Here is a 10,266-nt window from a genome sequence, read left to right as displayed (position 1 = left end):
ATTTAGGTTTACATATTTCCTTCCAAGATTTAAGATGGCAACCTCTAGAGTTGGGATTTCTATTCCGAAAGAAATCCTTGAGGAGCTTATCCATTAAGATACAAGTGGATTTTGGAAGATATATGGTAGACATGGTATAAGTTGGTAGTGCTGTAAGGACTTTTGTTCACCAACCATCAACTGTGGTATCATCTTTGAAATGAGATCTTGGAAAGTAGATCTTTTAGATGTCCCTAAAATGAGAGAGATACCAAGACAAGAGGCATTGGAGGAACCTCATTGGAGGATGTTAAGGCTAGACATGCTAATAAATACATTCTTTGTGCTGGTACCAGTGTAGTTGAAAAGGATAGAAGATTTAGCTTTGTTGACGGATAGCCTGATCATGCTTGGAATTGATCATAGTAAATGCATTATAGAAAATATAGCCTCTTTGTTGATGCCCATTTTTGCAAATATGTACCCAAAGGCTTATGAGGAAAAAAGCTCAATGAAGAGCAAGGCCCAAAGGCCCACCAAGAAAACCAAAGAACAAGAAGGGTCCAAAGAAAGAAGTGCAAGTGAAAGTAATCTACGGTAAAACGCAAATCTGCCGCAGAATACAAGTCTGCCGCAGAATACAGTTTTCTGGCAGGATGGCTTCGGCAGATGAAGATAAATTGGGCCCAATGCCCTTTTGATCCAGTCAACATTATTTGGCCCACAAAGGCCCAAATCATTTTGTATAAAAAAGATAGGCATGAAAACTGATACGAAGAAGAACGATGAAAAGAAACAAGAAGCAGCAAGAATTGCGTGAAGGAAGAGTCAAACTAAAGGAAACGACAAATGCAACAGGAAACGCGTGAAGAAATAAGACAAAAACACGCAGTAGACGAAACAGAAATAATCTGCTACGGTAGGAATGGCATGGGAGACAAAAACAAAAGACAGTGGAGTAAGAACAGAAGGGCCGGGGCACCACCAACCTGTACCCAGCCAATACAAGGGAGGTGGGCCCACGGTCAAAGAGATTCAGAGGGCGTGGTTTGGTGGTGGGGGAAAAATGGGGTCTATATTTGGTTTCCTGCCATGACTTCTTTTGGGAACATATCCTGCTGGGATGATATTTTACCCAAAGAAAGTAATAAATGGTTGGGACCACTGATGCATGCCATAGAGCTAGGTAGTGAGGTAGAAGTATACGGTAGGAACAAACAAAAGAGAATTTTGTCGTGCAACAAACATGTTCTGAGCAGATGGCAGTGGTCGGGGCAACCAATGGGTGAGTGGGTAATCTTGAAAGGATGCCCACAACAAACCAAAAACAGTTGGTGAAGCCCTAGGGGTAAAAGGGAGAAATCCCATTGAATTAGCTCACTATAAAAGGGAGGTAACCACGGCAGAAATAGGGGGACCGAAGTGGAGGAAAAAATAGGGGAATGAGTAAAAAACAGGGGAATGAGTGAAAAACAGGGGAAGAAGAAAAACACCCAGAGGGGAGAAAAAGAAAGAAAGAAAGAAAGAAAACGAAGAGAGAAAACGCGGCAGAAATAGGGGCATGCATCAATAGACCATCTTTTCCCTCCCTCTTAGCAAATCCACTCTTTGAAATCTCTAAAAGTAATAGCTAGTAGCCATTTAGGCCTATTCTCCAAAATGAACAACTTTTATGGCAGGAGCTCATGATAAGATTGTTGAAGTTGGAGTTTGGGTTCCTTCTTGGTTTACTTATTCTATGGGCAGATTTATTACTTGATTTTGATTGCAAATATATTTGATTTCTCTCATTATAACTTATATCTGCCGTATTTAGTCATCCTGCTATAGCACGTTTTTATCACGTCTGCCGCATCAGTTGTCCTGCTGTGGTGTCTTTACTTGTTGTATTATTTATTCTGCTGTAGTACCTTTTTATTATATTCACCGTGTTAACTATTATACAAGCTAAACCATTTCCTGCCGAAACTTTCTTCTTTATTTGTTGTTACGTATTTTACTGTTGACACAAGCTAATCATTATCCTGCCGTAAGTATATATATACATATACCCTGTTTCTCATGTTCTGGAAAAATATATTTTATATATGTATATGTGAATACGTATAAGTATATATACTCATATATGTATGTATATATTTGAGAATATGCTAACCCATTTAAACTAACACTTGTTTGATGGGTATTTGCTTTGGGTTTTTTAGATTTGTTTATGCACAGGAAGTAGAAAAGTGTTTCCGCAGTAAAAATGGTAGTCATTCACATTGCCGAAGACTTTACTGCACGGCAGACAGCTTTAAAGCACGGCAGACAGCTCTATTGCACAAGGCTTTATGGCAGGAAGCTTTAAAGCACGGCAAACAGGAAGCTTTAAAGCACGGCAGGAAGCTTTAAAGCACGGCAGACAAACTTGCTGCATAGTAGAAAAGTCAATCCTGCAGTAGAAACTGGAGAAAAGTTCCTACGGCAGAAACAGGGGATAAGCCCATTTCACAGCATGTTCCCTTGGACTTGGACTCAACGTTTGCGCACAAGCCGGCCCAAATTGAGTTCCAGTTGGACCGGTCTCAACTTCCTTACTCAGAATACTCGGGCCTACTACCGCGGCAGGCAGCCCAGCCCAACGCACAACAAAAAAGGCCCCCACACTCTTCTTTTTCTCTTAACGAAAATTATAAGATCATCGACAAAAACAAGACGAGAAAATCTAGGGCAGCCTGTTGATACTTGGATACCTTTGATATCCTCGTCTCCCTCAGCCTTAGGGAGAAGCCTAGAAAGGACATCTATAACAAGAATGAAGACGAAAGAAGAGATGGGATCATCTTGCCTAAGCCGTTCTGATTAAAAGAAACCCATAATATACCCCATTAATAAGAACAAAGAATAGGTGGTTGTGATGCATAGTTTGATAAGGTGAATCCAACTGTCACATAACCCAAAACATTTGACAGTGGAGAGGAGAAAAAATGTAAGTCAATGTTATCAAAAACTTTTTCAAGATCAATTTTAATAGCAATATAACCAAGTTTTTACTTGGTAGCTTTCATATAATGAGTGATTTCATGAGCAACAAGGATGCTGTCTTGGATTGACCTGCCTGGAAGGAATGCTAATTTCCATGGGCTGATAATCCTAGAGAGGATTGGCTTAAATCTATCAGCAAATAATTTTGATATGATTTTTTTAGGCCACATTACATAGGTATATATGAGGTCTGAAATTTTAAACTGTGGCAAGACGATTAGACTTGGAGATGAAGATAATGAAGGTGTGATTTAGTTCTTTGAGAGGGAAACATTTATTGAAGAAGCTTTGGACAACTGATAATATCTTTGCTAATGATTTCCAAATAATGCTTATAAAAAATCGTAGGCATTCCATCAAGGTCAGTAGCTTTGTATTGGACACCCCAGGTTGAACACAATCTTTTTTATTTTCTCACCATCATGTTAGTCCCAAACATGGATAGCAGTCTCACTAGGGTGGTAATCACAAAATGCAACCTTGTGTTTGCAAAGAGAATATATTGTAAAAATTGTGTCAAGATGCAAATGAGAGTCCTGGGTATGTATTGGGAAATTTGTATCCCTTGGAAATAGACACAATTGTATGACTAGATACATCAACCCCGAAAGCCACAACCTTATCCAAAGACCAGCTTCTCTCTACTGAAACAAATACTTCATCCATAAAGAAACACCATCCATTAAGTGAGGTTATTGTACGTGTGAGAGTGAAACATGTAATACGATCACCCATCACAGCCACACGCTAACAAGGAATTAAGGCCTCAAGGTCTTCATTGCTTACCGGAGAGAAAGGGGCTTGAGAGAATAGAGAGGTGGAGTAATTGATAAAATTCATCGCCAATATTACTTCTACTCATTGCAAACCCATACTATGCATGGAAAAATGTAATATAATTAGCTTTATAAGAATATAATGTAAAATTTGTAGGTTAAATAGTTCACATGTTATTAAAAAATTATTTTATATAAATTTTTAATGAAACATATAATGTATTTTGCATTCAACAACAATACGTAGTGATATATATATATATATATAAGGATTTTTAAAAATATATACCGATTCACTAATTTGAACAGATCCAAGATCCAAGAATGTTAAAAAAAAATGTATATTCTCATTCCATAAAACACGTGTAACATGTAACATTAAATTTAAATTATTATGTAAATTTAGAATTGTAGCATTTTTTTTCTTTCCAAATACGAGTATAATGTCTACATTATTGAAACTTGAATTTTAAGGTAATCTTGTAAATATTTATCATTTTTATTACTTTTTTATAATTCATATCTCTAATTTCTAATGCCTATTTTGTTTAGATTTTTTAGCTCAAAATTGAAAAGGCAACTTACAAAAAGAATCAATTTAAGACCCAATTAGTCCAAAATGGGCTGAATTGAAGCAAAATGGACTAAAACGGACCAAAATGAATCAAAGTGGCCCAAAGTGATCCGAAGTGAAGCAAATTGAATGGATAGAAATGAAGTAGACCGAAGTGGACCGACATGGACTAAATGGATTGAAGTGGACCGTAATACTACGCTGATGTGACCTAATAAGAGCATAATAATAATAAATATTATTCTCTGACCTAAGAATAATAAATAAAATAACATATATTTATTTAGCTTACGGTGAGAATTAGGCTTTTTTTTCTTTTTTTCTTTTTTCTTTTTTTTTTTTTTTTTTTAATGGAATTAGGCTTTATTGTTTCAATGTAAAAAAAAAAAAAAAAAAAAAAAAAACAAACAACAACAACAACAACAACAACAACATTATTATGTGTCCAACTAACAGTACGTAGTTCAATATAAACTATCAACCCCACAATTATATGCATATTCCAATTACATTTTTATACTCATAGTCCCATGATCTATATATAGAAAGATCGATTTGAAAAACATCCTTCACCATTGCATTTCAAGCAAAAAAAAAAAAAAAGCAAGCGAGCATCACACACTCCTAAAAGGCCATCCAAATTTAAACATAAAGTATGCACAATCGAATTGTTTTGCAGGTATATAAACTCCACCAAATAAGCAAATTCTCTAATGGTATTTTCACACTTGAGTCCAATAGTATGAATGCTATGAATTATGATGGCATTCCACGTAACAGTCTTGACCCAAACATCATCGATCTTTCTAGAATTCTAACTATTTTCTTTAAACCTCCACGTCAACAATTTTAAGAAAGAGTTTTCGGTTGTAATAATAGTTTAAAAGTATAATGTTATCTTAGCTTTGGTAAGCATTATCACATCTATTTTGTGTTTAATTCCACACTTACACGTATACAAGAGAGATTGCAAGTTTCTCTAAAAATATACTCATTACGTATATTTTTCTTTTGTAAGAGATTAAAACTAATGAGCTCTTTCTAAAAAAAAAAACTAATGAGTTAAATATGCAGACATGAAGCCAAGAGAATCCAAGAGTGAAAATCAATTAATAAGTGGCTTTTGAAGAATTTAATGAGTCAAAGATGTGTGGAAACATAAAAGGAAAGAGAGAAATTCGTTTAAGCTAAAGATGGAAAAAAAAATCCTGACATGGAAATATTTTGACCAATTTTGGTATTTTGGCCATATCTTTTTACTCCGATATCGGATTTACTTGATTCTTGTGGCCACATAAAGAGAGCTTATATGGAAAATTCTTAGGTAGTTCCGGAGTATAGTGAAATGGTACTCCTTCCTCTCACATTCATGGTGGACCCTACTATAAATTTAATGAGCAGATCTCAACATGAATATGAGAGGATGGAGCACCATTCTCTATGCTCCAAGAGTACTTAAGAATTACTTCAACTTATATATCTAAAACTTTGTAGTTTATCAAAACTTCAGAATCTGTCGTATTCAATGCCAAAACTAACCTGGAAGTTAACCCATCATTGAAAAACAGGAATTGACATTTTATATTTTCCTTTTTAGGAAGAATAAGGGTTTTGAATGTTATAAATACTAAAGTGGTACAAGGGCAGCCACGTTTTTGGGCTGCTGAAAAAAATTATTTTTATCAATTTTTGAGAGTTTTTATTTGTTGGAGTTTATGCCCTAAAATCCAATTTATTGGCATGTCATAAATAATTAAATTGTTTAATTATATGAGACAATTTATAAATGAACTAATGGGACATTATCATAGTCCTTGAAATGCATTGTATGTGATTTATGTGATTTAGTCACAGAAGATATAAATCACAAGTTCCTTGTAAACTCAAAATATAGTTCATAGTCGGTGATGAAATTGGGCATTTCATCAATGAAGACTATATAACACATCAATTAAGATGATTTGTCTTGATCATGGAAGTGGAGACTTCTAGTTAATGTGTTGATGTGTCTTAAGTGTTAAGATATAATGAACTTGACCGCTATGGGGTTAATTATTCAATCAATAACTGTCACCTGAATAATTAATCTCACGACTTTTAATTTCATAAACTCTCAATCCTAAGAAGATAGTGAACCCGATCATGAAATGTAGATTACTTTGATATATTAAAAGTGAGACCTAATATTCACGGTCAAAATTTTAGTATATTAGGTAACCACACGTAGTGTTGAGGGAACACATATTCTCAAAATTGAATTCATAATCTCTTTTTATAGAGACACGAAATATCTAATTGAGATAAGTTTAATGAAAACTGGTTATTCAAGGTGCTCACTTTAGTAAGGAGTTACTAAAGTTTATATTTATTAAAATTGGATTTCAATAAATGTGAATAACTAAAAGATTAAACTGGGTACTCAATGAAAAAATAGTTGTTTACAAAGTGATAGTTCTTTATAACTTTGTTCACTATGGATATTTCATGGAAAGGTCAAATGATATCATTAAAGTCCTAGGATACGATTTATTAATAAGGCCTAGAGTGCAATTATATTTATATAGTGGTATTAAATATAATTAATGGTAATTTTGGACTTGTCAAGAGTTGACAAATAAGGCCAAGGCCAATTCGAGCTTGAGTCTTATTTATTCTCTTTAGTCCCATCTCAAGCCACAAAGTAAAACTCAATTGGGCATGCCCAAAAGGCTAACCTAATTAGATAATCAATTATATTTATAAGAAAAGAAACATACATTTTTTCATATGTATGGAAATTGTGTGTATGTGAGTGTAAGCCACTCTCTTATTCTCCCTTGATCACATATGTGTAATTGGGATGTTGATTAGAGATATTCTCAAGTCTTATTTTTGAATTTCACTACATCAAGGTATGCTTTCTATTCTTTGTTCTAGAATTCAAGGTTACATGTTATCTCTCATGAATGAAGTAGATCTGTGTTTGTTGCTTCCTCTATGTATTTTGTATGAGATGCAAAACCAAATTTTTCAACATTATTCTCTATAGAAGCTTAAGAACCTAAGCTAGGGTTGGGAGTGAATCCTAAAAGCTATAAGTTGTCCACTATTCAATCCAAGCACATTTTTCACGTTTTAATAATTGAAATTAATTGTTCTATTTTTCATAATTGTTTTGCTAGATTGATATTTAATTTCTAATTCTTTCATAAGTATATTCTTAAATCTTCTTATGGTTAGAATAGGGTTTTATAATCTCTCTAGTAAAACGTGGTAATCTTGTTAGATATAACTTTTACCATAGGATTGCATCTAGGGTGTACGATGTTCTTGATTTTTTCTAACAAAGTTATTATTTTCTAAACTAAATTGTTAGAGCAATTGATAAATATAATCAACCAAAGAGAGTTCTATTAATAAGGCTTATTTCTAAGTCTTCCAATCGGATAATTTATATGTTAACTTACCTAATTGTGTACTAAATTGGATTGGTAGTGTATACTGCTTGCTCACTCCCAAGTGCAGGAAATCGTAGCAATATAATTCTTGGAGTACCGAGGTCGAACCACAAGGAGCGGGTAAATTCAAAGACAATGTAATTAAAAAAAAAAAAAAAAAAAACTTTTGGTGAAGATGAAGAATAATTTTTGCCTAGTAATTGTTAACAAGAATAATAATAAAAACTGATTTAAATCAATAATGTAAATACTAGGGCATCGGGGTGTTTCTCTACATCGATATGAAATTCTTTGTGATCTAAAAAAATATATATTTCATAATTGATTGTTCTTATACAATTAAAAACTTATGATTCGGTTGAACTGAGACAATTCAAGAACGCATGATAACCTAGATTAATAATGCGGTTAGAATAGTTTTCAGAAAAACTCATTCACTTTAAAACGTGATTTCTATTTGAAACTATTAGAAATTCATCTAAACAACAAGAAAAAACGTGATTGAACTTATTGAAAGCATGGAAGAACTAAAATCTAATTGAACAATCAAATATGTTATTGTCTAAAATGATAGAAAGAATCACATTGAATATTCATACCATATAGAAGAAACATAACCCCTAGCCCTAGCAAAGAGTTTAGGCTGCCATTAGAGAAAGGAAAATACAATGTTTTCTCTGCCAAAATTCATTCTACACAGCCTCCCTTCCAAATCCTAACGTCAAAAGTGTCCAAAGAAAATAAAACTTTTACTATTTTATTTTTCCTCTAGGTTTACCACATTAACTTGTGAGTTAATTTTGGCCTTCAAAATTGAGAATTTCGAAAAATTCAAAACTAGAAAGTTGTAGATATTTAAGTCACGGTTCCAACCTGTTTGACCTTGTGTCAATTGGATTTTTGAGGAGAGAGATACGCCCAAAATACTGATCAGTACTCAAATCTGATTTTTCCTTTTCAAATTCTACCTCTTTGATTTTTTTTCTTATTTGAAGCTTCCAAACATGGTAGATGACCCAATCACTCCAAATGCACCTCCTTAGACATTTAAACATGGTCCTTTAGCTCCACTTTAATTCTAGTTTGGCCTCTATTCTCTCACAAATTCCTGTAAACTTATCTTTCTCACATGATTTCCTGAAAGTAAAAAATTATACACAATAAATGACATTTTTTTCAAGAAATTATGTAAAGATAAATAATATGGACTACTGCAAATCATGGCTTAATTATACAAATTAAGCATAGTAATAAGGAGATAATACCCAAATGAATATATAATAAGTATACATTTTTAAGCGCTATCATATGCTTAACAATATTGGTGGCAAACCCTAATGCCCTAGTGATTTTAATTATTGAATTTTACCAAGCTTTCTTTTTCCTAAGTTTCAATCATATTTTCTATATATTACTGGTGCTTTTGACGTGTTCTTGTTTTCCTTTTCTTGGTAGAATGACAACCTTAATTGCACAATAATTTCCATTACAAAATTGGACCACATCAGGTTGGCATCGCTTTGCTTTACAGCAAAGTGAACATCAAGAAAAATGCAATTCTTTTTATTGCAAGAGAGACAAAGCCAAGAAAAGCTTAAGTCCCACCAAATCAAAGATATTACCTTTAAATCGTGGAAATCATAATCGAAGTGAATGCTTATCTTACTCGGTGTGAGCAATTAACTTCGTTTAAAAATAACAATTAAAAAGATATATATTAATAAAAAAAAAAAAATTTAAAGCATATTACCAACTTAAGCTTAAGTTTCGTCTACAATTGAATGGTAAACAAATGAAAAAATGGAGGCATTTATTTGAACCCATTCAAGATAAATAATAATATCACCAGTTTAACAATTCACCCAGATTACACAAAAAGGACAAAGTGCTAGAAGAAACAATATGTCAAAAAGACTTTTACTTTCCAGCAATGAAAGGGAATGTCTCTATCACTAAAGACTTGTAGGATTGTTATTTCTTAAACAATAACTACAAAGGTAAATATCAATCAAACCATTTACAACAAAATCCCCTGTTTTTTTTTTACCCACAATCAAATCTGAAACAACCAAGTGCCTAATAAATTTCAATATAATTACCAATAATCATCAAATTATTTGGTTCCATGACAATAGGTTCATGAAAAATGTATAGGGTTACCTTTATCTTCTAAAAATTATGCATTCCAAAGCACTAATAGGGTTCTCTTAATTGGTACAACCACTCATGCTGATTTATATATATATATATATATATAATCACTCGAAATAAATTATTGCCTCACCCCTTCATATGTCATTTCATGGCTACGAAATTCCAATATCCATTCCTCCCATTCAGATTACAACAACTAAAAGGTTGTTAAAAAAAAACCTGCTTGACTCACCAACCAACCCAACAAGCACGGGTCTTTTATGTGAAATGGTAGAGATTGGATAGTTTAGAACATCAAGGGTCAATTTGACTAGCAAGT

Source organism: Quercus suber, unplaced genomic scaffold, assembly GCF_002906115.3.
Source record: "Quercus suber isolate HL8 unplaced genomic scaffold, Cork oak 2.0 scaffold_60, whole genome shotgun sequence".
In the NCBI taxonomy this organism is placed as follows: domain Eukaryota; kingdom Viridiplantae; phylum Streptophyta; class Magnoliopsida; order Fagales; family Fagaceae; genus Quercus; species Quercus suber.
Note: the sequence above shows the minus strand (reverse complement) of the source record.